Consider the following 27,243-nt stretch of genomic DNA (forward strand, 5'->3'; position numbering starts at 1 on the left):
GCAGGGTGGTTGAAACTAGATCACAGAATGGGTTTTGTTGGGAAACGACCTTAAGATCTAGACCATGTTGCCCAAGGGTCTGTTCAACCTGGCCTTGAACAGTGCCAGGGTTGGAGCATGCACAACTTCCTTGTGCAACCCGTTCCAGTGCCTCACCACCCTTACAGTAAAGAATTTCTTCCTTATATCTAACCTGAACTTCATCTGTTCAAACCTGTTACTGCTTGTCCTATCACTACAGTCCCTAGTGAAGAGTCCATCCCCAGCATTCCTATAGATCCCCTTCAGATACTGGAAGGCTGCTATGAGGTCTCCACGCAGCCTTCTCCAGGCTGAACAGCCCCAACTTTCTCAGCCTGTCTTCATACGGGAGGTGCTCCAGTCCCCTGATCATCCTTGTGGCCTCCTCTGGACTTGTTCCAACAGTTCCATGTCCTTTTTATGTTGAGGACACCAGAACTGCACACAATACTCCAAGTGAGGTCTCACAAGAGCAGAGTAGAGGGGCAGGATCACCTCCTTGGACCTGCTGGTCATGCTCCTTTTGATGCAGCCCAGGATCCAGTTGGCTTTCTGGGCTGGGAGTGCACACTGAAGCCAGCTCATTTTCAGTTTTTCATTGACCAACACCCCCAAGTCCTTCTCCACAGGGCTGCTCTGAATCTCTTCTCTGCCCAACCTGTAGCTGTACCTGGGATTGATCTGACCCAGGTGTAGGACCTTGCACTTGGCATGGTTAAACTTCATGAGGTTGGCATCAGCCCACCTCACAAGCGTGTCAAGGTCCCTCTGGATGGCATTCCTTCCCTCCAGCATATCAACTGAACCACACAGCTTGGTGTCATCGGCAAACTTGCTGAGTTTGCACTCAATCCCACTGTCCATGTCAGCAACAAAGATGTTGAACAAGACCGGTCCCAACACTGATCCCTGAGGGACACCATTCATAACTGATCTCCAGCTGGACATTGGGCCATTGACCACAACTCTGCATGCAGCAAAAGATCTTTGAGGTCCCTTCCAATCCACACCACTGTATGATTCTAGGTGTCTGTTGTGGCCACTGTCTGGAGCCAGTGAGGGTCAAGGAGCCCAGAGTGGCAAGGGAGTGTAAAGACTCGAGTGTGGTGGTAGGCTGAGGAGAGTTTGTGGAGAAGTAAGTTTGGGAATTAGGGGGACTTGAATGGGCATAGAGGTCTATGGCAATTTTGTGTAACCAAGGCTCCCAATGCTTGTGACTGACCACAGAGAATTGTAGGAGAAAGGTGAAAGGGGACCTGTTCTTCATCCTTTGGCAGCTGTTAAAGCTGTAGGAGACTTGCCAAGCTATCCTCAAGAAATTTGTCTTCTGGCCCTATAGGCAGCATCATGGGTATAATAGCGCTTGGTGCTATTGCCTGGGCATGTGCTTCTCAAAGGTTCTTAATGCCCAGTATCACAGTCTCCAACAGCAGATGTCAAGGGAAAACAGAACCTTTCACCATAGAAATGCACCTAGCCTTCAAAAACTTGCAACTGAGATTTGCTTAAACCACCACTGTGCCAGTGACACCACGTACACATATCCCATCCCAAGAGCTGAACCTGTAAGCTGGTGGGGCTGGGCTAGTTATGATGGGGTCTGAAGTTTCCTCTCCACCTAAAATGGCTTTCCTGAGTTCTTGTACTGATTGTGCTGTTTTGATTTCCACAGTGCAGGGCATGCTGAAGGTCTCAGTGCTAGCCAGCCAACTGAAAGTGCACACAGCCTCCTTCCTGCAGGAGTTCAGAACCCAGCTGAAATGCCTATGTGAGCCTTGTTTATCAGGAAGGGGCTTTGTAACCTTCTGTAGCAGGAAATAGGCAGCATTGACCTCAAGGCAGTTTAGTCATCTAAGGCTGTGAAGGTTGATTTTTATCCTGGGAAGACACATGCGTTTCTTGAGGAAGGTCTGTCAGTAACAGTGAATGCATGTATTGGATTCAGGCTGTATAGTTGACACAGCATAAGGACAAATGTGTGATGTGCACAAAGACAGTATTGCAGACCTTGATTGTAGCACCACAAATTGTTTCTGTGCCACAAGTGAGGGGCTGCATTAGGGCAACTGTGACTCTAGAGATCAGAGTATTTGGAAGGCATGAGGTTGGCACTGAACAGTGGCAGAGGGTTTGAATGTCAATCTCCACCTTCTAAATTTCTGCACTGATATAATCCTAGCAGATAGCATCCATTCTGTGTTGGGTTTCATGACTTGGTCCCATAGGTTGTTACTGCTTACACAGGACTCTGGTGTATTGACAAGTACTTGGGGCTAGTAAGTCAGGTTCTTAGTACGGGTTAAAGCAGTCTGTGATGTAGAGGTGCAAGGGTTAGGATAACTGCTGTGCTGCATGATATGGTAACAAGGAAGTTGCTCTCTTTTCTAAAGCTTTGCATAGATACTGAAAAGATCTGAAAAGTTTCAGCCTCCTTTAGCATCTTATGAATGAAGCCTTGGAGAAGAGAGTCTGTGTTGGGCTAGCTGTGTGGTCTACACAAAAGCTAGTGATCATATGGAAGGTTTTATTGTTTTGTGAATTTTTTTTACCAATTCTGTGTCCTTGGGCTTTGTGCAGAGCAGTTTGTACAGCTGAGGGGGGTCGTTTGGGCTGCCAGTCGCTGAGAATTTGAGGCTGAGACCAAGTGTCTTGTTTTTCCTTTGGAGTTGAAGGACAGTAGATTGAGATTGGATGTCTGTGTTATAGATCAGAAGGGAAACTAAAAGGACATTTGGAACCTAAGAATAGAACAGCATGGGATGGGTGGGATCCAGCACATCCCTCTCCATATGGCAGGATCTGTTAATAACCTTATGGGGCAATGTGAGTACAAGTGTGCATGTTTCAACAGTTCTGATAGCTTCTCATGAAATGACAGAATGGAGATCTTTGGCTCTGGTGTTGTCTGTAGTCTTCACAGTTGAATCCAAATTCTGGCTTCAAAACAACAGAGTTGGCCACAATTCACTTAATTTCTGTAGTAGCCTAAGGCAGTTTTTAATAATTGACCTCATTTCACAGAATCACATAATTATTTAGGTTGAAAGGAACGTCAGGAGATCATCTGGTCCAGCCACCTGTTCAAAGTGCAAATAACTGTTCTTTTACAGTCCTAAGATAAACCTAAAATTCATTTCAAGCAAAGAGCAAATGTGATCAGTTTCCTTCAGCCTGCAGTTTGACAGTGATGAGCTGTGGGGAGGTTGTGTTTATTGGGGAAAACATCTAGGTATTATTATTATGAGATGTGTTAAAATACTTTCCTAGCTTTTAGATCTGGGAAGCTAAACCAGACTGTCATTATCTTCCACACAGCAGGGACAGAATTATTAACCACCAGACTCTCATGTGGCCAAAGCTATGCTTATATGACTCTAGTGACAGGGTGTTGAGACCACAATACAGCAGCACAGTGCTTGGTGTACAAATAGGACCTTGCATTCAGTTTACAGGGCTAAAAGCTTAGAAAACACCATATTTCACTGTAAATAGAATGTGCTTTAGCCATAAACTGATTCTGCCATTTATGAAAAAGCTTTTTAGGAGAGAAATTAATTTTCACCTGGAGGGATTTGAAGAGAAGTCATTAAAGAAATATTTCTTCCGTGTAGAAGTTTTCTTAGTAGAGAAAGAACTGGATATGTAAATGAATAAGCAGAATGTATCTGCTGGACATACTTCTTTCCTCCTGCTGCCTTCCCACATATTCAGGCTCATAATGTCCATGTGGCAACTCTTGAAAGGTATAGACATAGAAAAGAAATTCTAAATTAACCAGCTGCATATGTTTGTACCTGCTTTTAATCCTTCAGTCACGTTGAAAAGTGCATTCCACAGTTTATATTTCTCCTTTTTTATTCCTTTTACCAATACCATTCTTCTTGCAGGTTCTTTCTGAACATTTCTTGCAGGTGTGCAGTGCCTTGAGTGGTACCCACCTCACAGAATGTTGGTGTCTGCAACCTGCTTTTGAGAAAGCCATTGTAGGTTTCATTTATAGGCAGGGAAGCCCAGAAAACAGATCCGCTGACCAGATACAGATTGAAGTAAGTTGGACTGTGTTCTAGTTGCCTTTGCTTAGGTATCTGTGGTTTGTAAAAGGGATGCAGGGTGGTGTCCTTGGCTTCAGAGATCTGTGTAGTAATGCCATGTACATGGTGATGAATGTGGCTTTATTCAAGTTTAACCAGATTGCCCATTTTCCTTGTTCTTGTCACGGTAAATATGCTGCTTCAGCCTCTGAAGGTGTTTTCACTCACATAGTGGTCATTCCTGGGAGTGACAGTTAGCTCATCCCTTGTAGCTATGGTCTCTGGTGGCTATCCGAGCTCCCTGCACTAAACACAAAGCTAGTCAGCAGCATGTGACTACTGATTTCCTTTAATCAGTGAGCGCTGCTTGGACTAAAACGTCCCAATGGAATTGCATGAGAGGTTTCCTCTGTAAGTACTGTGCCTTTCAAAATTGCTTTCCAACATCACACTGAAGCACACTTAGAAGCAGTGGATGGAGTTTTAGCGGCAGGCATCAATAGCATCCTGCTCTGAATCTGAGGTGATAATCACTAGTTTGAATACGCCTGCATTTTCCCCAAGAGCATGCAGTTCTGATAAGGGAGTGCAGGTATGTCTATGTGCGTGATTACCCTCCTTTTGCACAGCAAAGCCAGTTGAACAGCATGTTTATAGAAACCGTCCTTAAGAGTGATTGCCTCTTGAAGGAGCATAGCTCATATAAGAGGAATGGGACTGTCTCCAGCCAGCCCTGGGAGACGATGCTGAGAGCATATTGAAAAGCTGTCTTCAGCAAAAGCTTGCCAGTTTAACAACTCTGTTCACTGTTCCTATTGCACAGTGGGCTCTTTGACGCAACAGAAAGAGCTGCCTCTCTCTCTCTTTTTTTTTTTTTTTGCTTCCTCTTAAATCCGCCTGGCCAATTTAAAGCTTGTGGATATTTCTTCCCCCTCGGGGAAAGCTTATGTGAGGATTTTCTTTTTTAACAGTTCATTCCATGAAACCGTTTTTTTCTTGTTTGCTGTTAGAAAATGTTGGAGCTGAACACAAGGCTTTCTTTGCAGGTCAGTAGATGAACTCTTGACCAAGGTATTTAACGTTTGAGTGTAGCTTTAGCAAGCACTGCAGTTTGGGAGGAAAAAGCAAGTTAACAAGGTTGTATCGTGTGAGCCCGTGTGTGCCTACAACTCGAATAGGAATCTTTTCAGGTCTTCAGTGACTGAGTTCTGCGCAGATGAATTTACTGTCTTTCTTTTGTAACCACATGTACTAAATTAATATTTTATTGAGAATTGAGGTGACATCACAGTCATGTCTGTATTATTTAATTCCTGAATGTCTTTACTCCCTCAAAATGCAATAAAACTTACTGTGAATTTGAAGTATAAACTTTTTGCCTTTTTATTTTGCCAGAATTGTCTTTTTGAATTATTTTTTTTTCCACTTCTTTTCAGTGTACTTTACTGGGAAGCATGTTACTCCTAAGCACATGCTGCCTGCAGGGAAGATAGTTATTTGCTGTTTTGTATTTCATCTTAGATGCTGTCAAGGGAACTAGGAAAGGATGTAAACATATTGTTAATGTCTCTCTTCAAGCTGTGTTTGAGGTAAGGTGATCTTCTTTCTGTATCTCTGAAATTAAATTATGAAGTAGATGTAGTATTTCTTTCATTTATAGTTACTAAGATTATCCTGTTGTTATTTGTTTTTCTTGTTGGTAAAATGTGAATGTATTTGTCACAAAGCTGTTCCTTGTGTATGTGACACTTAAAATCCTGTATTTTTATTTCAACAGTATCTACTGCATATCTGCATATTTCTGTTAGCTTGTGTAACCTACATTAATGAGAGATCATTGCTGAAATTGCTTCGGTTTTCTCCTCTATTAGCACATTAAGTTTGTGAGTGAGTGGATTTCTTACCCTGGGTAGGCAATTCTTAGGCAAACTTTGTAAAATTGAGCTACAAATTGTTTCCACTGTGAATCACTTTCCTTGTAAGATGAAGACTTTTATGGTAATGTTTAACTTTACTAGAATTGTTTTCAAACATATACAGTGCATTTTTTGGTGTATTTTTTTTAACAGCACTCCAAAATAAAATAGAAAAATAATGATTCATATCAGACTGTTTATTTCCTTCTCTATTTAATATTGCCTATTATAGGAAGTGCATATCTTTGAAAGGTTAAATCATTATTTAGGAAGATCATTACAGCTGAAAGGTGTCACTGCAAAATTGGCCATATGCAACTGCATTGCAAATGGAATTTGTATGGGATACCACTGTTGGTGAGTTATGATTAGTGCCTGGGGAATTAGAAAATACTACTTCTTGTTTATGTTTCTTTTCAAGCCATGTAAGACCTTGCCATTCAGGGAAGGTTTTTTTATCTTTTTGCCTTTTCTGTAGCAAGGTTACAGTTTCTATAATTCAAGATTTTGATGCATGCTTTCTGAAATTTTATTGTTGTTCAAATCAATCTATCTAAGTCTTTGTGGCACCCCTTACAAGGGGAAACCGTTTTTAAGGCAGACATGCTGTGCTGCAAGTCAACAAAAATTTTTAATTTAGAAAAATGAGGAGGCTCATTTGCCTCCTCACATCTCTGAAACTGTTTGCTGTTTGAATTCCAAATAGTGCTGGCTCTAGTTGAGGGATGTGTCTTTTAACCATTTTTAAGAGGCTTTTTGCTTGTTATGGGGTAAAGAATGGTACAGGATAGAGTTACAAAGCTACAGAGAACTCTTTTTAATCTCACAGAGCAAAAATATTTATTACTATAAGCATTTATAATACTCAAATAAATAAATCAATTCAAAGGTGGGTTTGGAACCCATTGAGGTTTAACTTTCTTCAGTCAACATCACACGCAAATCTTCTTAGCATTTTCTGTCATCTTATTTTTGGGAGTTGTAAACCCATATCCTGTCATGGTGCAAATACACAACTTATGTCTGCAACCTGTTTTCTGCTGTCAAAAAAAATGAAAAATCTTATTCCCTATTGTTGAAATTATCTCAAGTAAAATGTCTTAAAAAAATAAAATTAAGCAGTGTTATGAACTAATGCAGTCTTTATATAATGCATTTTCTGAACCAGTTTCTCAACAAATTAGATGTCATCTCTGATCTGCCGTCACTGGCAGAAGGTTTGTTGGACTGTATTCCTTCCCTTTTGACCTCTAGTTCATGAGGTAGTCAGACCTGCTATTCAAAGGGAATCTCATGAGTGGCACACCATGATGTGGATGTGTTGACATTTCTACTGACATTATTTTGCCAGAAAGCATGAATGGGGAAGGAGGATAAAGGACGTAAGTGATGTAGGTGCCTTGATGTGTTTTTTTGAATTTTTGGATTTGAAATGTGCTGCCATGTGTTCTTGGATTCCAGATATCAATGGTTACTGAAAAGTATTTGTTTCTCCTGATGTTTTATAGTGCCAGCTTTCTATCTAGTCAATGTAGTAGAGCCTGTAGCTTGTTGTATTCCTCCTTGTATGCCCTGAACAGTGCCAGGTTAACTGTGTGCTTGTTTATTATGCTAGTGACCTGGTCAATGGATTGCCATGCTCTTAGTAAGGAAAAGCTAGATGTTGTCTGGTCTAAATCACAGCTCAAGCCAGGTGAAAAGGAAATGCAGTAAAAACTTTCATTTGTAACAGTTAAAATAGGCAAGAGAAACACTTTTGCAAGATAGAGACAAAAAATAAGAGGCGAAATTTCGTAGTCTGTTTATGCCTAGTTTATATTAGAACAGTTTCACCTAGTCCTACTAATTTGATTCTCTTTTGACAAGAATTTATTGTTTGCACATAACTTATCTTTCAGGCAACATCCATTGGAAAAACCCTGTTCACAAGCCTCCCACCACTTACTGTCTGATGAGACAAGGCTGCATCAAAGCATGTCTTTGGGAGCATGCCTCAGGCAATTTTCTGATTCTTGAGGAACCTTTCATTTCTTATTCAGTCTTTTCTACAAAAAAATTTAGACAGTGCCGTCTTCTATACCCAGACCCATTTCATTTGTGATTATCTAGGCAAGATATCATCATTGTTCTTAGTTATTGTTGGAAACTGAAAGCTATCTTTATTAGTATGTGTTACCTTCTTACACTTGACTGGTTAGTCAGAAAGGGCATACACCACTTCCCTTTGGGACTTTTCTCCAAAAGAAATATCTTCATGCTGAGTTGTATTCTCTACCAATAAGTGTATTAACATATTCAATATTGTGCAGAGCTCTGACTGGCTTTTTCCTGACACTGAGACAGAAGACTGGTCATCTGAAGATAGCAGAGATCTATGCCTTACTGGTTAAGGATAGGCCCACTGACATAGGTGACAGGATAAAAGACTTGGCGGCCATAAAGTGAAGAGTTTAAAATCAAGTACTAGTGAGAAATATGTATGTAGCACACTTGGCAAATTGCTTTTCTCTCAACTCTTCAGGGGCAAACATTTCACCCAAATTATCTCGTTGTGTGTGTGTTTTAGGCTGAGTGTGTGATAGGCCTATCAGCACTGTTATAATATTACTAAGGAGTTATGTCTGAAGAGAGGCCTTTGGCAGAATGCCATGCTGCTGGAGGGCCTGAGTGAACCTCAGTGGTTTTGCTTTTCATGCAATTGAGTGGGACCCTTGCAACTCGATTGCACTTAGGCTTGAGAATAAAGACTTGGATAAAAATACCACACACTGACTGTCTCCCACAACCTCCAGGGATCTTGACCAGCTCAATAGCAGTTGTCAGCATCTGCTTCAGGAAATGCCATGAGCCTGTTCATCAAGCTGAAGGAACTTTATTCCTTGTGTTCTACCTCAGCTGCAGCAAAACATTGGAAGTTAGGGCCTTAATTTCAGGTTTCCACTTGTTTCAGCCCATTAACTACTCATTTAAGCTACAGCTATAGGTAGTAACTGCTCAAGGGTACAGAAAGGGGTGTTGTTTCACACCTTCATTAGGAAACACAGACACGGCAGCTTGGTCTTCCAGGCTGTAATGTGCTTGGAATTCTTGATTGTGATGTTCTTTGTTTGGATGGATGCCTATTATTAGGTTTCTAGTGACTGGAAGGCATCAGAGAAATCAATTACGAGGTTATAGAGACTTTGCAGACTTCGTTCACTTTTTTCCTCAGAAATTCTGAGTCCATGCTTTGAAGGGTCACCAGTACAACCACTTCTAGCTACATTTAGCTACATGGGCTGAGACTGACAGATGATCATGGGTTATTTATATCTTTTCTGTACACTGTCAAAGGCAGCCCAGACCACATAGCTTCTTGCCTTTACTAGAAGCTATGGAAGAAATGTAATATTCAGTTCTGTAAAATAAGTACTTTTCCTTACACTGAAAGCAATAGTTGGTTTGTTGTTTGTTTTTTGGGTTTTATTTTTTGGGGGGGGGGTGTTGGGTTTTTTTTTATTTGTTTGTTTTTCAAAGGTGCAAACTTAGCTCCTCAATTTTTGAATAGCTACAGTTCTGGATTCTGTTTTCTGACTCATCAGCAGCAGGTATATGGTTTTTAGGCTAACTTGTAATACAGTAACTGTTGCATGCCAAGCAGCATTAAAGCCAATGGGAGTGTTCTTATGAATACATTAGCATTAGACATTGGTGGGATCTTTGTAGAATCGTAGAATGGTTTGGGTTGGAAGGGACCTTAAAGATCATCCAGTTCCATGCTCCCCTGCCATGGGCAGGGACATCTTCTCCTAGACCAGGTTTCTCAAAGCCCCATCCAACCTGGCCTTGGACACTGCCGGGGTGGGGCAGCCACAACTTCTGTGGGTAACCTGTTTCAGTGCCTCACCACCCTCACAGTAAAGAAGTTTTTCCTTATAGCTGATTTAAATCTATCCTCTTTCAGTTTAAAGCCCTTCCTTCTTGTCCTGTCACTACATGCACTTGTCAATAGTCCCTCTCCAGATTTTTGTAGGACCCTTTTAGGTACTGGAATGCTGCTATAAGGTTTCCCCAGGCAGAACAAGCCCAGCTTTCTCAGCCTGTCTTTATAGGTTAACTCCAGGCCTCTGATCATCTTCATGGTGCTCTTCTGGACTTGCCACGTCCTTCTTATGTTGGGGCCTATTACTCTGCAGTTGCAACACCCAGCAGTGCTGCTTAACACAGTACTCAGTTGGCCCTATGAAGTTGCAGATTTGTTGTCCCATTGAAGCCATGTAGGCATTCTGCCAGTTCAGTTGTTGTCCTGCTCCCAGCTCAAGAGAAGGGGCTTGCAGAAGTGGAATGAGCATAGTAGGGACAACTGAGTTGCATGAAGTAATGCAGGCATCCAAGTAAATTAATTTTTGCTAGTGATGTCTGTGAGCTAGACTGGTCAAAATCCAGCAAAGATGCTGGGGCGGGGGGGGGAAACAATAGGGAAAACTTTACTTAGTATTTATGCCGCCTCTGCTGTCTAGTTGTGGTCCATCAGGTAAATTAGCTATTAAGCTAATCGGAAAGGTGAAAATAGCCATTTCTCACCAAATATGTGGAAGTTGAGGGGATGTCAGTGGAAAAAAATCTTTGAATATGTGTAATTGAAGGAACTGCAAAACACTCAAGGCAACATCTTGTTCAGATTTTAAATATTTTGAAGTAGAAAAATATTAATCATCTTCAGTAGCAAATGGGAGAGGTGATATCTTTCATTTCCAAGCCTGTACATGTGACGAAGTGGGCTACCCCTCCATTTACATTATTAATTTCATGTTGCATTGCCTTGATAACAGAGAAACATAAGCTAGTCACTTGGACATGGGCACCATCCTCCTGTTTGGAAAGAAAGAATAACAGAACACTGGTAAAAGCTCTACTGAAGTGAAGTCTTGGGGGACAAATGGGTTTTTTTTCCAGTTTTCCTCTCCATTGTGTGACCAAAAGTGGTCCTGTAATTTACTGGCAAGAAGATATGGAACATTATGCACTCCAGCAACTTTGGAACAGTGTGCAGATACCCCTGGGAATTGCTTCTGCTGGAGAGGCTTGAGGCAGCCATAGGTTTTTGGCTTGCTATTTCTGCAAATATTCTGCAAAAAAGTTGTTTTTTTTTTACATCTAAGGCTATAAATAGTTGACAGTTCTTTAAGTGAATAATCCTCTCTTCCTTTCCAGCGTGAGAAACTGGATCAAGATTTTCAAAGCCAAAAGCTTGCAGCCAGATATCGCTATTAATCATGTGTTTGTAATATCGCCCAGAGTTTGAGGGAATTCTCTTACTGTTCCTGTTTTGTGCATGGTGAAGAGACTCACCAAGAGTCTTGCCAGTGGCAAAACCAGAAGCAGGACTCAAGCCTCCTGCAGTTCAGCTCAGAGCTCTGCCTGCTAGTTTATATTCTGTTGTATAGCCATAATTAGAAATAAGAATAATTTCATTTTCAAAACACTTGAGCCATTTGTAACTCACCTCGTTTGGACAAGGTTTATCAAGTGATCACTGCTGTTCAAAGTTGGGTTGATAAAGAATAGCAGGGTAAAATATTTAAACCACAGGAGTGATTGAATATCCAATGGACTCCCGGGTGCATGCACTAAAGCAAATGGCTCCAGTGATTTCACACGGTACTTGGACCAGCACTCACATCTTTTGCTGGAATGTGAATGGTGAAAAGTAAGTAGATGTTAGGTTACCTGTAGTGCCATTTCTACCAAGGTGGTACTTCAACTACATATGAGAGGACTTACAAGGCAGGACATTTCAGCCTTAAAACTGGGGTTTAGTCCCAGTTCAGAGATTTTTCAGCATTTTTCCGTAGCAAATTTACTTCAGAGAAGATAGCTGTGGAAGTTCTGGCCATGGTCATCATAATACAATTAGGTAGATTTCAACTTGTCCAGTCTGGAATATGTCTATAATTGGGTTCTTTCCCTTCCTGTATCCTACAACTGTTGTTTCCATTAACATTTAGGATGATCACATAGGTACTAACATCCTTCACAGTAGGAAACTTTGAGAGTTGTATTGATTTGGAAAGGAGGAACAACCAATGGTCTTTCCTATACGCACTTTTAATGTGGAACCAGTATTTAAGACAACCATTCCTCTTAAGTTAGAATAGTTTAAAGTTTTGACGTGCCTTTTTTACAGGAAAGTTCTTACTACTTTATTTGTGAGAAGGTGAAGCCTCTTGATTTCAGGAAAGAGGTTTTAAATCAACCTTTGGAAAGCTTGTAAAAAACATTTAGAAAAATATACAGTAGTTTGTATTGTGGATCAGATTACCTGCACTGGTGTTTTTTTTTCTCATCAGACTGCTATTAATTAAAAAATCATCTGAGAGGAATATATAACACATCAGAATATTGACTCAAATCCTAGCAAATTAAGCCAGAAGTATTTTAGGTTGTTGCACTTAATATGAAAGTGGTAGTTACTGGCTTAGAAACTGATGTAGAGATTTGTTTGAGCCACAGACATAGAAAAGAGCCTAAAGAACATGATACCTTCCAATCTGTGGGATAGTGTGAGATACTGCTGTGGTGAAGTTTTTTCATGCTTAATGGAACCAAGTATATATAATTATGAATGAATTAATAAGCTATTCCGTAAATATCCTAGCTTTCTCCAAGAATTGTTCAGGAAATGAAAAGCACTTATGTAATGTTGAAGGAATGAAAGGAAAATTTCTTAGGTTAAAGAAAACTTCACTCTAAAATCCTTAGGAACTAACTATACTAAGACACCAGAACATTGCAAATATAAAATACATGCAAAAGTGTGTTTTGAGAGCTCATTTCAGAACCCCTTAGAAGTTTTGTAATGAGTCAGTAGCCCTAATATTCAGATGAGTTGAGAAGAGTTTAGAACTGTATATGTATTTTTGCGTTTGTGGTTTAAACTTCCTTTCTCCCTTGACTCTGGATCTGCCTTTTGCTATGACAGCCGGGTAGAAGAAGGTTGCTGTAACATCCTCTGATTGCCAGCAATTCCAGGGAATTATATATGTGCTGGGAAGGCCAGTGCTATACAGGATGCATGAACATGCCTTCTACTCTAGCTGCAGGTAGTATGTAAGAAGCAGAACACTTCTGTTTCACCAAACATACCTCTTAACACTGCAATGCTAGTTATTCTTGGTTAGCACAGGTGTGCAAGTGAGCCATGGCCAAGGAAAATGTAGGCTTTTTTTAGAGATTGAAGGGAGGTATGTTACAGATTTTTTCCAGTCAATGTAGGGCTGTAATTTTCTTACCTACTTTGCAGTTCATTTGCTTGAGTTGGTGAAAACAAGATCATCTGCTGGTAAAGCTGTGTGTTTTTTCTAACATAGTCATCCGTTTCTTCTATTCTGATTAGAAAATTTTTGTCTACAAATAAGGTCATAGCTTCAGAATCCAAGTCAAAGAAACCTGGCTGGCAATTGTTTAGTAATCTTGTAAACTTATTAAACCTTAACAGCAAGAGAGACACAAAGGTCTAGATTAGAGTTAGGATTTAGGATTTAACAAATTCTCTGTTTTACCTCTTTCCTAGGATGACAGCCTGTAAGGAGCTTTTCAAACAGCATTGCATCTCTGTTGAAACTCCCTGGCATTTTGCTGAAGTCATCTTTGTCTTTTAGCCCCTATGCCCAATGCCAAGGATTTTTCTCTTGTTTGCTATAACACTGATTTTACTTTCAGGCAACTTCAGCATGCCCCTTTATATGGGTCACATATTCCTCCTCCTTTATACTGGTCTAGGATTTCCAATTATTTCCATATTCATTGAGCTCAGTCCCTACCCAGCCAATTGAAACAGGCAGGCTGCTCAATGTCTTTTCCACTCCAGGAGTAATTTAATCAGGGAGTGACTGCATTATTTTTTCAGAGAGCCAAGCCATGCATGCCAGGTGATCTGCAGTGGAGAACAGCAACATTATTAAAAAGGCTTAGGCATTTTATGCCATTTTGTGCTTCTACAACTTGTAGTGCAGCAAACGGTACTGTCTTGATATTTTTTGTAATATGCATGATACAAATGTAATCAGAGGAGGTGTGGAAAAGAGGATGGATGAGTCATGGGCCTGTATTTATATTGTATGAGATTGAGTTTCAAAGCTGTTGGATACTGCAAAGTCCTTAATCACTGCCCTATTTGTTTTATAGAAGTGCTGGTACTCACAGAGCAGATTAGGTCTGTTTCTTTAGTTTTCTTCTAGAGTTCCATCCTAGATTAAAAAATCTTTAATGGAAGTTTGATAGTGATACATTCCCACAGAAATAATGTGGTGAAAGCCTTTGCTCTTCCATGTGATATGCTTATTTACTTGCATGGGGCTTTTTCAAGAGAGGGCTTATTTCTAAGTCTGAGGGTCTGTAGTGAAATCTTTGCCTGCTGAATGACATAGCTGTTGAGTTGTTGCCCCTAAGCTTATGGTATGCACTTTCTACTAAACTTTTGGTCTTTCTCATTGAACTGATTTGTATGCTCAGTAGTAGCTCAAGGTAAGCATTTCAGGTCTCTGAGGACTGAAGCAACAAAACTTTGAAGGGCATTTTTGATCTGAAGTGAGAGAAGCAGATGAAAATTTCACAAGTCTTTACTGTCACTTTTTATATTACAAGAGGCAGTTTTCTCTTGGACACGAGCTGTCAATGTACACTTGCAGCTCAGAAGGCAAATTGTATCTTGGGCTGCATCAGAGAAAGTGTTATCAGCAGGTCAGGGCTGGTGATTCTGCCCCTCTGCTCTTGTGAGACCCCACCTGCAATCCTGTGTCCAGCTGTGGTGTCCTCAGTACAGGAAAGACACAGACCTGTTGGAGAAGGTCCAGAGGAGGGCCACAAAAATGATCAGAGGGCTGGAACACCTCTCCTGTGAGGAAAGGCTGAGAGGGCTGGGGTTGTTCAGCTTGGAGAAAAAAGAAAGGAGGGAGACCCCTTCCTGGAAGACTTTACTGTGGCCTTTCAGTTCTTAAAGGGGCCTATAAGAAAGATGGGGACAGGCTTTTTAGCAGGGCCTTGTTGCAATGAGGGGTGATGTTTTTAAACTAAAAGAGGAGAGATTCAGGCTAGATGTGAGGAAAAAATCCTTTGCAATGAAGGTGGTAAAATATCAGGACAGGTTGCCCAGAGAGGTGGTAGATGCCTCATCCCTGAAGACATTCAAGTCCAGGCTGGATGTGGGTTTGGAAAACCTGATCTAGCTTAAGATGTCCCTGCTCACTGCAAGAGAGTTGAACTGGATAACCTTTGAAGATCCCTTCCAACCCAAACTATTCTATGATTCCTTTGAGTTATGCCTGTTTTCTGGCCAAAACTTTAGTTGTTTTCCTCAGCACACTGTCTTTTTCCTAATTTTGATCAGGTTTTTTTTTATTGTATTTCATCTCGCTGGTGTTCCAGATTAAAATGAACTTTTCACAGACTCCTCAAGAGTGTGTTTTAAGATAGAGGGCAAGAATTTCCAAACTGCATCATTGTTTTTCAAATCAGAAAGCAGCTAAGACATCAAAGCTTATTAGTGGAGAAGGTTTGTTGCAATTCACAGCAGAGAAACAGCTGATGTCTCAGTATCATTATAGTTACGTTAAAATTAAGTCCTGAGTCTGCATTTGATTCCACATAGGCTGCAGTCAGCATTGGATTTTAACCAGTCTCCCAAGCTAAAACTGACAAAGCTGCTTTTACTTTTCACGTAGCACAGAGATCTCAAAATGCTGTCTTAAGGCTAATCCAGATATGGCTCAGGTGATACAGGAGATAACACAGAAGTAAAAAACTTCAGTCTTGCTCAGTGCATATTTCATTTAAGTCTTGGATGCCAAGCTGAGTTGTGGTATCACCATTGTGATATTTTGACACCATTGTCAGTACTGTACTTTCTGTTCTCATCTCTTGAATAATCCTATTTAATACTCAGGTACATCAGCAAACTCTAAAATCCAATTTTCAGCTTTTCCCAGAGATTTAACTCTTGCTGAGACAGAACAGAGAGTGTCATATGTCAGTATTGTTCCAGCCTTTCTGGTGCTCCATGCTTTGTGTCCTCATAAGTGTCTCCAGGATGCAATCTCTCAAGCTGAATACCTGCATTGGTCCAGGTTTTCACCAAGTAGCCAGCCTCCCTCTCAGGTTGGCCTACATTGACGTGCTTACCTCAATAATTTTCATCTTTCCTGCAGCACTTCAGCATGTGCAGTCTGTCAGTCTGTACTTCATGTCTCTTTCCACAGTTTGACATTTCCTATTTTTTTCCTCTGTCTTGATGTTTGATTAACAGTTTACATAACTGTACTGTGATGCTAATTTCATTATCTATGAGTAATCCAAGACAAGCAGAGTGACATTTGATTTTCAGTGGTATAGTAACTGGGGGAGAGATTCTCTTTGTCATCACAAATACTGTATTCAGATGCAGCATACATTGTAATACCCTGCCATTGTAATTTGTACAAGGATAGGCTGGAAAGTTTCTGAAAGTTGGAAAACAATAATTGATTCCTACAATGTTGGAGTGCTTGGCAAGCCAGTGCAGGTATGTGCCAGGGATCTGGACTCCTACAATGTGGAAGGAAACAGAATGAGGCTGACACAGACTAGAGAGATAATGGTGGTAACCTGTAAGGAACTGGTAGGAGAGGAATATGGGTTCAAGATGTTTAGGGATGGCTTTTGTTGCCAGATGTCCTTCGAGCTCAGTTAGGAGTCCAGAGTGCTGAGCTGAGGTTGGCTTTTGGTCACAGAGCAAGTGCAAATATGAGCCAGAGAATTCCTCAGAAAGCAGTTCTTCCAGATGGCTTGTGGGAGATATCTAGGCTGTGTTTTGACCTTATCTTTCAGGCTCTGTTGCTGCTCACCATGGCAATGGGAACATAAGTGGAGAAATGGTGGTAAATAAACACTGATACCTTTGATTCAGCTGTATCACTGGGCAGATGGCTAAGAGTCTCTGAAGAACAGAGATGTGGGTCTGAGAAGGGAGGCAGAACAGTCAGAAGTGTATGGGGAAACAGCCATATAGCAACACCTGCCTTAAGTCAGAGAGAAGGGCTAAGCTTTGTAAGATGAAGATATGTAGGGATGTGTCTTTTCTGACACTTGTGAGGTTTGCATTTTTTTTTCCTCTCCCTTGGCTTATTAAGTTTCTGTGAACAAATAAAATTCTCTTTCTGATGTAGCTTCGCTGAGTCACTTGATTTCGTAACAGTCACAAGTGCCCAGAAGGTTTGTTGTAACTGGATTCAGGCCCATTGGGATTTGGTGAGATAAATATACTTGGTGGAAAGAGGGGTGTTAAGAGCTTTGTAACCCAGCCTGTCTTTGGGAAGAGCAAAAGCTGACGGTTACTTGCTGGTAAAGGCTGCACTTTGAAAATAGGAGGGTTACTTGAGTAAACCCTGTTGTGCTCTCTAAGGCTTTCTTGATGTTCTCTGCAGGTATGTACATCTTGGGTTTGTTGTGGGTTCTTTTGTTTGTTTGTTTGTTTTCTTTGGGGTTTTTTTACTTGGTTTTGTCATTTTAGTTTTGTTTGGTTTTGTCATTTTGGTTTTGTTTTGGTTTATTTTTTAATGTTTTCCCCAAGCACATTTCAGAATCCAAGCAAGCTATTATGGCTCCTTCCCTTCAGCAAAACTGCTTCAAACCATGTTAAGGATTTGTGGCATTTCATAGCTGTGAACCTACTTGCAGCCAATTTCTTCACATTGCAAGGTTATTTTAGCAGTGTTGTCATTCTAAGTGGTTCCCACAAACACCCTCATCTCGTGTCTCCGCTTGTTTACTCCCTACTTCTTCCTTCTAAACACATTTTTCCACCCCTTCAGCAAAGCAAAAAAGGTTGTGTGTTCACTGATATACTTGGGTATATCAATACTAATGGCCAGACTGGAGGAATGCTTGAGGACAGCACAATCTACAATTTAACCCAGTCCCTTCTGTTTCCTAGAATGAAGTTTCAGGTTGGAACATGTGGTTTGTGTTTTCACAAGTGTATGGCTTGTTTACATGCCAGCTGTATCCTGGGCTGCATCAAAAGGAGCGTGACCAGCAGGTCAAAGGAGGTGATCCTGCCCCTCTACTCTGCTCTTGTGAGACCTCACTTGGAGTACTGTGTGCAGTTCTGGTGTCCTCAACATAAGGACATGGAGCTGTTGGAGCAAGTCCAGAGGAGGGCCACAAGGATGATCAGGGGGCTGGATCACCTCTTGTATGAAGATAGGCTGAGAAAGTTGGGGCTGTTCAGCCTGGAGAAGAGAAGGCTGCGTGGAGAGCTCATAGCAGCCTTCCAGTATCTGAAGGATGCTGAGAGGGAGTCTTCATCCAGGATTGGAATGATAGGACGAGGGGTAACAGGTTCAAACCTAAACAGATGAAGTTCAGGTTGGAAGAAGTTCTTTACAGTGAGGGATGTGAGGCACTGGCACAGGTAGCCCAAAGAAGTGGTAAATGCTCCATTCTTGGTGATCAAGGCCACGATGGACAGAGCCTTGGGCAATATGGTCTAGGGTGAGGTGTCCCTGCCCATGGCAGAGGGGTTGGAACTAGGTGATCTTAAGGTCTTTTCAAACCTTAACTATTCTATGATTCTATGTGGTTTGAGTGTTCAGCACCTGAAAATCAGAACCCGTAAACATTCTGCCACTGCAGGAAATGCAGGCTGTGCTGCTTGTTTACTTTGAGTATAAATGTCATCTTGGCAGAAGATACATCTTCCTCTTGCATGCAGAAAGCTTGCAATTTGATTGCTGAGCTTAAATGGCATAGACTTGGTCATGAATTTTAAGATTTGTGTTTCTTTAACGACTATGTGCAGGCACAAAGCAAGTTACTGTACTTGCTGGTTTCAGATATTCGGTTACAGTGTATGTGTTGAACTAATCAGAGGGATATGACATTTTGAGATTAAACAGAGGAATTAAGGAGAGGGGAAAAAAGTTACTGTAATTGTCAATTAAGTTAGGGCATGGACTGATTTAAATAATGGCTCCTGGCTGTGGCATCTTGTCAGATGGTCTACGTGCAATGTTCAGTAATAGTACAACTGTACTGATGTTTGGAACCAGCACAGTACTATGCAAAGAACCACTGCCTGAAACGCAGATGGAAATCCAGCAGTTAATACTGTTCTAAGCCTTGGGAAAAGGTTTGTTTTTTTTTTTTTTTTTTCTTTTAAACTGAAGCTAAAACTTCTGCAATAAATCATTATGACATTAGTAATAATTTAATTCACCTAACTCATACATTGATACTATCTGTATTTTATCTTCCAAGTAATCTGTGAAATAAGACAAATCCAAGGTGTCCTGATGCCTGATTAGATTTATGGCATTCCAGAATAAATGGGAAAAGTTATTGAGGATGTACATGTTTACAGGAAAAATGTAGCAAGGAGTAACTAAATGTATCCAGCTGTAAGTCTCTGAAAATATTTCTCATGTTGTGCTGGTTGTGCCTTTGAAGTCTACCTAGGAGGCATAAGATCAGAGGTGTGAAAAGGTTTGCTTTCCATCACTACAGCTGACTGTTGTTTTCATGAGAAAATTACTAATAAATTACTAATTGTAAATTCTTTCTCATTTGCATTATCAGGAGTTACTGATAAATCTGTGTGACTTCCTCATGTTATCTGACAACTCTAAATAAGCTGTAGTGTTTGCGTTCTTGATGTTATGTTTCTTTGAATAGTGGGACAGCGGCGTTTTGTGCAGCATACTTTATCTATGACACAGGGAAGTATGTCTTGATAGTTACAGTAGAACTAGTGCTACCTATTACAAATGCTACTCTACTAGTATTATCATTACCTTAACCCCTCAGGGAACTTCTCTTTTTCCAAAGGAAAACATTTCCAATGACCATCCCAGCAATATTCTTTTTGTGGGATGATTTTTTTTAATGTTATGTGTTTCCATGACTCTCTTTAATGAAATGCAAATTTGAGCTCTACTTTCACCATCTCCTTTTAGCAAGTCCTATGTTTCAAGTAGTCTGAGAGGGCAGTGTTTCAGTTGTGGGAGAAACCTCATCTTGTTACATCATTGCTACACTGGTGGAAAAGGTGGTGTGTCTTTTAGAAAGTTTTTTTTGCTGTTCCCAGTGATGGATACAGTGTTTGTCAGGTGAGATTGATCAGGTGTTTGTAACACCAGGAAATGGGCATTCTGGGGTCTTTAAAATCGCAAGCTTTTGATGCACGCAGCTTTTAAACTGAACAAATTGGGCTGTCTGTCATGGCTATGGTGGAAGCATTTTCTGCTCATTTTGTGACTTTTGACAGCTTTGCAGATTCAAATGGATCAAGCCTGGGAACCAACCTGACTAATGAATATAGCCTGTGTTGTGTGGCATTGTGTCAGAGTGTGGATTTGGGGTGAGGGAGGACTGTGTTTTGCCAGTGCTTTGGAGTATGAGCAATTGAACTTTGCTTTTATCTTTGCAGGCTGTAAAGTGTGCTGCAAATGGTCTGTTACGTAAGCCTCTAGTGAAGTGTGTTCTCAGGAAATGACTCTTAGCTTGAATTACTCTGGAAAAGGAGGCTGCCTAAAAGCAAGTCTTCCTACCCATTACAGTAACTTGTCTCACTGTTATTTTTGCCTTCCTTTGGCTGGATATTAGGGACCCATATCTACAGGGACCGCCATGCGCAGTTCAACATCTGAGGAAGTTTCTTCTCAGCTGCTCCTCTTGTTTCCTTCCCTTTAGGCCACAAATAATATTTTCCTGTGCTAATGGATGTAGAAGAGCCCATCCTATAACAGCAACTTGGTGTTTTTGTCTGTAGCTGTGCTCCTTAAACCAGCTTGGATGGAGAGGAGAGCTTCCACTCAGCAAAAGGTGCACACATCAAAATAGTGAGCCTGAGGGTGTGCACTTCTTAAAAGAAGGAAATGCAAAATGATTCTGTGAGATCCTGACCAAGGTATTTGCCTCACATCTCTTCCTCAAATTCCTTCTCTCCCCCTGTGTGACAGATTCATGTGAAATTCCAGATCTAGCAGCAGCTGAGGAATCTTCCTGTGTGGCTGCAATATGTGCACAGTATTTAGTTTTACAGTCCTAATTTTGAGGGCTAAGATGAGACTTTGGAGGAGTCCTAATTTCAAGATATTTAGTATTTTAATACTCTTTTTTTTTTCTGGGCTAGAGCCATAGGTTTTACAATATTTAGTTTCTGGGCTGAATATCAGCACCAATAAGTAGACCAGCCAGGCTAGTTCTGCTAGGGCCTCTGAAACCGCCTTTGAATCTGTGATGGAGAATGAAGAACCTATGGACCATGATCTGTATTTGCTGCCTTGCTGTCACAATAGTTTCAATGATGGTCCAACTGGACTTGACTTCCACTCTGCAAAACTTTGAGCAGTAAAGAACATTGTTCTCAAGAGGTTTATCATGTGTAGAGATGCAAAATTGGTAGAAAGAATACCTAAAGAGCATTCAAAGAGTGCTAGGAATCTGCATAGCTTTCATCTGGAGCTGACCCCACCCCCTGAAACCCTGCGCATTTTCAAGGGAATGCAGTGAGACCCCAGATGGAGCAGTTGGCTCTGACATCATTAATAATGATGGAAATTTGTGCTGTTCAAAGTCAGGACAAAATTGCTTTATTTATTTAACTGTTTAAAATAAATTTTCACCATCTTTTCCATTTATCCACAGATTAATATGCCACATTTTGCTATTCTAACAGCTTCTCAAAGATTGCTTTATTTAGGCTTGTAATAATGGATGTATGTATGACTCCTCAGCTAGAAAGCAGCTTGTTAACTCGGATTGGTGCCTGTTTCTTGCATTTCAAGTCAAGTATACCTTTTGAGGTTGAATATCTGGGATAAAGCAGAAGCAGGTGTATAAAACCAAAGGGGAGGTCAAGAACATCTGAGTTTTGTTATATTCTTTCTATTTTCTGTTCAGTGCATTTTGGCTGTGGTGTTCTTACTGGAGTGACATACTATACTGTTGCACTGCACAGGTTGCGTGACATCCGGTAATCACATACAAGTGGCTGTAGTCAAATTAAATGAATAAACAGACACTGAATCAGTCTTACATGAGCCAAGTCAGTGTGTCAAAGTCATCAGGAGTTCCTGGTATGTTACTTCTGTTCAGCTGTCGTCTTCTGCAGTAATGAATACACTGTAATGATGTAAAATAACTTACTTGGCTTAGTGTGATGATGCTTATGCATAGCTCTTCAGTGGAATAGGTGGGCTTGGAAAGCATTTGCTCCAGCCATCCACAGGCATCTGACAGACTATGTGATTGTTAGCCAGGTAAATTCCCTGGGATCCCAGCAAAAACATGATTCTTGCTGTGTTTAGGTGGAGTCCAGGAGATAATTCAGTAGTTAAGTGCAAAAGCCTAGCCTTAGGTAATGTGAGTCAATCTCCCAGAATGCCTGTTCCTTACAGTAAGTAAGGGAGAGTTCTGTTTTGGATTGTATCCTAGTCCCAGGATCTGTAAGATAATTATGTTCCTTGAATTTTCCAGTTATTGTGATGTGTGAGATTGCATAAACTTTTTTAATATCTACTCATCAGCTGTGTGGTGGATTATTAACAATGAAAACAGTAGGACTAATAGTTCATAGAATCACAGAGTGGTTTGGGTTGGACGGGACCTTAAAGATCATCTGATTCCAACCCCACTGCCATGGGCAGGGACACCTTGCAATAGACCAGGTTGCTCAAAGCCCCATCCATCCTGGCCTTGAACCAGTGACAGGGATGGGGCAGCCACAGCTTCTCTAGGTTACTTGTTCCAGTGCCTCACCACCTTCACAGTGAAGAATGTTTTCCTAATGTCTAATCTGAATCTACTCTCCTTAAGCTTAAAGCCATTCCCTCTTGTCCTGTCACTACATGCCCTTGTAAAAAGTCCCCCTCAGATTTCTTGTAGACCCCTTTTATGTATTGGAAGACTGTTACAAGGTCTCACCTGAGCCTTCTCTTCTCCATGCTGAGCAAGCCTAACTCTCTCAGCTTCTTCTAAGAGAAGAGGTGCTCCATTCCCATGATGGTCTTTGTGGCCCTTGTCTGGACTTGCTGCAACAGGATCACATCTTTCTTTTGTTGGGGCCCCAGAGCTGAGGACTTTGACTCTAAAACTGTAATCCAGAATGCATTGCATTTTTACAGTAAAACCATCAGAATTTAATGGGACAATGTACACTTGTAAAAGACCACAGAAAACAGCTGCCTTTCCTTTTTTAGGGGGTAGAAGAGAGGCAGACTAAAGGACATTGGCTTGGGTGTGAGAATATTGTCCTCTGAGTTAAACTGCCATGGGTTCTCTTTGAAAATGGTATGATTTTAAGATTCTATAGGAAACTGTATTAAAAGAAGGGAAAAGGAGAAACCTGTGAAGGCACAGCAGCAGTTTCTTCTTTTTATTTCATTAGCCTGCATAGCTGTGCCAGCACAGATTCTAGCCAATCTTTGTTAAAATAAAAAATAATATTATAATTTTCAGGCAGGTTTCCATATGAGCAGAAACAAAGACTCAGAAGCACAAAGCTCATCTCCTAAAAAAATCTCTACCAATATTCTGACAGTTTTGTGGTTTTTTTTTTTTCTTATTTCCATTCCCATTTTCTGAAATCTGTTGTAAATGCACTTAATTTCAGGAAGCTGTTGTCTTTAAAAAAATGAACTCTCTTTAAAAAAAACCCAGAAGTTTGGTTGAACTTTGATACGTGAATACTTTGATATGTGAATACCTTGATACTTTGATATGTGACTTGTTAGATCAAACCAAGGCAGATGATTTTGCAGTAAAATGAGGAAAAAATTGTTTCAGTGGAGGTTCATATTGTGTGTGTTATTTCATCATTTTGCATGAAAAGTGCTTGGCTTCTGATTGAAGATTGAAGTTGTTGTTTTAAGAGGGAAGCTCTTTGGAACCTTTCAGGAAATGCTGACCTGACTACTGGGTGTATTTTTCTTGTGTAACAAAAGAGGGAAAGAAAAAAATAACTTTTACTGGCAAGGGAAACTGTCTCTACTTATGTCATCAATCAACTCTGTGTTAGACAATCAGGATGGCTCTTCTGTGAACTGGTAATATTTAATGCTTTCTAGCTGCATAGCTTTTCTTTAAGAGCTATGTAATAACTGGAGTTAAAATCTCCATGATAAACTAGTTTTAATCCCAGACACTGAGTTCCATGAAGGAACTGAAATTTCTTAAAGATCAATGTGAAATTATCTTTCTGGCTGTAAATTAGTCTATCAGGCTACTTGTTTGAATTGAAGTATTTGAGGATGAGATGAAATTTTAGAAACCACAGCAGCTGTGAACAGGTGTCTCAAAACTGTGGCTTGGATTACTTAGTTAAAGGATATAAAAATGTGATGACATTTTTAATAAAATTAAATCTTTTTCCTTAGAGTTATTTGACCACAAGTGATGTTTCATCTGGGCCTGTGTGTGCTCTTGTGTTTTCAAAGAAGCCCACAAACAGACATGAAATGGAAAGCTGAAGCACTGTGATTTGGTAAGTTAAAACAAAGTAGACATTCTCAACCAATTGAAATATTCTATTTAAAAATAAATCCATCTAAGTGTATCATGCAAAGCTAACATCTTCGCTCTGTTGAAATCAATTGTCTTAAGTAAAACTTCGCTGATAGTTGGGTTTTGTAAGATAGTTCCTTTTGCTTGTCTTCAGGGTTTTAGTTTAAAAAAAAAAAGGTTATTTTTGGAAAAATCATTTCATGGTCAAGTAGATAGGCTCTCTATATTTAATTTTGTACAGTCTTTCTTTCTTTTACCCCTCTGCCTGGACCTTTGCTACAGAAGCTTTGCTGTGATTTATCTTTTCAAGTTCCCATAATAAAGAATTGGCTAGTTTACTGGTGAAGGTGAAGTCAGTGAGATTCAAATACTATGTAAGCCTCAAATAAGAAAATGAAAAAGATGCTGAGGGTCTAGTGGAGGGCCACAAGGATGATCAGGGGTCTGGAGCATCTCTCTTATGAGGGGAGACTGTGGGAGCTGGGTCTGTTTAGCTTAGAGAAGACAAGACTGAGAGGGGATCTCATTAATACATATAAATATGTCAAAGGTGGGTGCCAGGAAGATGCTGCTCGACTCTTTTCAGTGATGCCCAGCAACAGGCCAAGGAGCAGTGGCCATAAATTAAAACACAAGAAGTTTCATCTCAACATGAGGATGAACTTCTTTGCACAGAGGGTCGTAGAGCACTAGAACAGGCTGTCCAGGGAGATTATGGAGTCTCCCTCTCTGGAGACATTCAAAACCTGATTGAACATATTCCTGTGTAACCTGCTCAGGGGTTGGAGCGGATGAGCAGATGATTGCCAGAGGTCCCTTCCAACCCCAAATTCTCTGATATTTGGAAACTTTCTCTGTAAAGAGAAAAAATATTTTACTGAAATAGGTAAAAAGATTGGTCTTTTCAAAGAATTGCTAGGAGACTCTTTCCTGATATATCAAGGAAATGATAGATCTTTGACCAAAACCACATACCAAAACAGTAGTGATGAACTAAATCGGACTCTGTGGCACTTGTTGATTCATAGTAAGCGCTAACCTGGAGAAGGAAGGAAATGGGGGCTGATTCATAGGACTGGTCTCTTCCTGTCTATCAGTACTGACCATATTGATAGGGAGATGCAGATCAGCAGAGCTTGGGGTTGGTAGGTGAGCTATGAAAACTGTTAATACTGCATGTTTTAGAGCTGTGTGTGGAGTTTGGGTACCTGTCTCAGTACTGGACCAGGTTGCAGTAATTTTCTGGCTTCTTGATTATTAGTTTGCAGTCTGAAACCTGATTTTCTTTTGTAATGTAAACCATAGCTTATCTTGGTCAGCAATATTAGTCCCTATCCTGCTAAGTCTTGCTCAGCCTCCATAACATACCAAAACCTTTATACCTGGTATACCAAGATGTTTTTCTCTTGTCCTCTTTAATCTTGATTATTTTATTTGAAGGACTGTCTTGATACCATTCTACCCAGCAAATTTCGTTTTAAGTACAGAGAGCACAAAATTTAGGGCTCTGCATTACCATGAGAAAATAACACTGGGCTTGTGCGAGTCAGGTGTCTCTTCCATTCACGCATGCTGGACTCAAGAAAGGAAACCTCCTCTGCTGTCAGCTCTGCTGGAATTAATGCAGCTCAGGTTCACCATTTAGCTTGGTAACAGGGGATTCTAGCTGTAGCAGGAGATTTCTGGCAAGGAGAGGAGAAGAGAATCTCCAGGTCAGACTGGAGATTATGACAGGACACGCATCCCTTACATTGCCTTCTGGAGGATAAACAGTGTTGGAAACTTCCAGGAAAGTCCAGTAAAGGCTTTTGGAAGCATCCTATAGTATCTGCAACTAAAAATTGTACTGAGGATACACCTACAAGTTAGTGTGTTTAGCAGAGCGGGGTAGAGTGTTGTGGTTGTAAGGTGGAAATCTGAGTCTCTAATACAAAAAATAACATTCCTAATAAAGACTCCTACAATTGCTGGTTATTGATGTGTGGAAAACTGCCAAGGCTTCACACATAACATTGTTCTGGGAGAGAGAAAGCACTTCTGCTAGTCCTGTTGCAGTTACTTAAAGTAATAATTCTTCTGTATAATAAACAGTGATGCTATCAGTGTGTGGAGATAATTTTAGATGTTTTATTGGTTCTTTTCAGGTGTGGTTAGAACTTAATTAATGTTTAACTTCTGTGCAGTCTTTTGTTACATGTAAGGGGACGGTCTTATGCTTGTACACTTAGACCTCAGAATACAGGGGTGGAGTGTCAGGTGGTGCTCTTATGGAAAGTTACTCCTCTTGATAAGAGGGAACCAATTAAATTAGCCGCACTATGATCCAAATTGCTAACAAAGGGAAAAGTTAAAACTTCTGCATTGTTTTTTTAACTTCCAGACTGAGAAGCATATAGCAGTATCTTAAATGTAAAGCCAGCCACTTCCCAGCTACCTTGCAAGAAGAAAACAGTATTTCCAGAAACATTAAGGCTTTTGAACATTTCTCGTTTTGCTTAAGACTGCTTCTAATAGTTGTAATCTTTTTGCAAGACGGTCAGATTGTAATTGTCAGTTATAGAGGGGAACAGTGTAACTGCCTTTCTGTGGGCGGGTTAGATACTGAGACTCACTTTGAGAGTATGCATGGAAATACGAGCAAAATCTGCTGAAGATTACTCTAGAACTGAAGATTAGGAAATGAATATTTTTACTGTAAGTTGTCTACTGTCTTCAAGTACTGGCATTTAGCATTTGGATTCCGGACGTTATTTCTTAAC

At 40.5% G+C, this 27,243-nt stretch overlaps 1 protein-coding gene across 3 annotated transcripts in view; it reads left to right on the forward strand.

Moving 5' to 3' along the window:
• The first annotated feature begins 5,049 nt into the window (after positions 1-5,049).
• The window catches only part of CSGALNACT1 (chondroitin sulfate N-acetylgalactosaminyltransferase 1), a 42,927-nt gene continuing 20,733 nt past the window's right edge, over positions 5,050-27,243 (forward strand). Inside the window, exons 1-3 of one of the 3 annotated variants that reach the window (XM_031048489.2) lie at positions 5,050-5,098; positions 5,574-5,641; positions 24,358-24,464. The gene's annotated coding sequence lies outside the window, so the exon portion shown is untranslated. Of the gene's footprint in view, positions 5,099-5,488; positions 5,642-17,283; positions 17,407-24,357; positions 24,465-27,243 lie in introns of those variants that run through there. The other 2 variants (XM_031048491.2, XM_005148685.4) reach the window with 2 other exon arrangements.

The sequence above is a fragment of the Melopsittacus undulatus genome, chromosome 7 (assembly GCF_012275295.1).
Source record: "Melopsittacus undulatus isolate bMelUnd1 chromosome 7, bMelUnd1.mat.Z, whole genome shotgun sequence".
Classification (NCBI taxonomy): domain Eukaryota; kingdom Metazoa; phylum Chordata; class Aves; order Psittaciformes; family Psittaculidae; genus Melopsittacus; species Melopsittacus undulatus.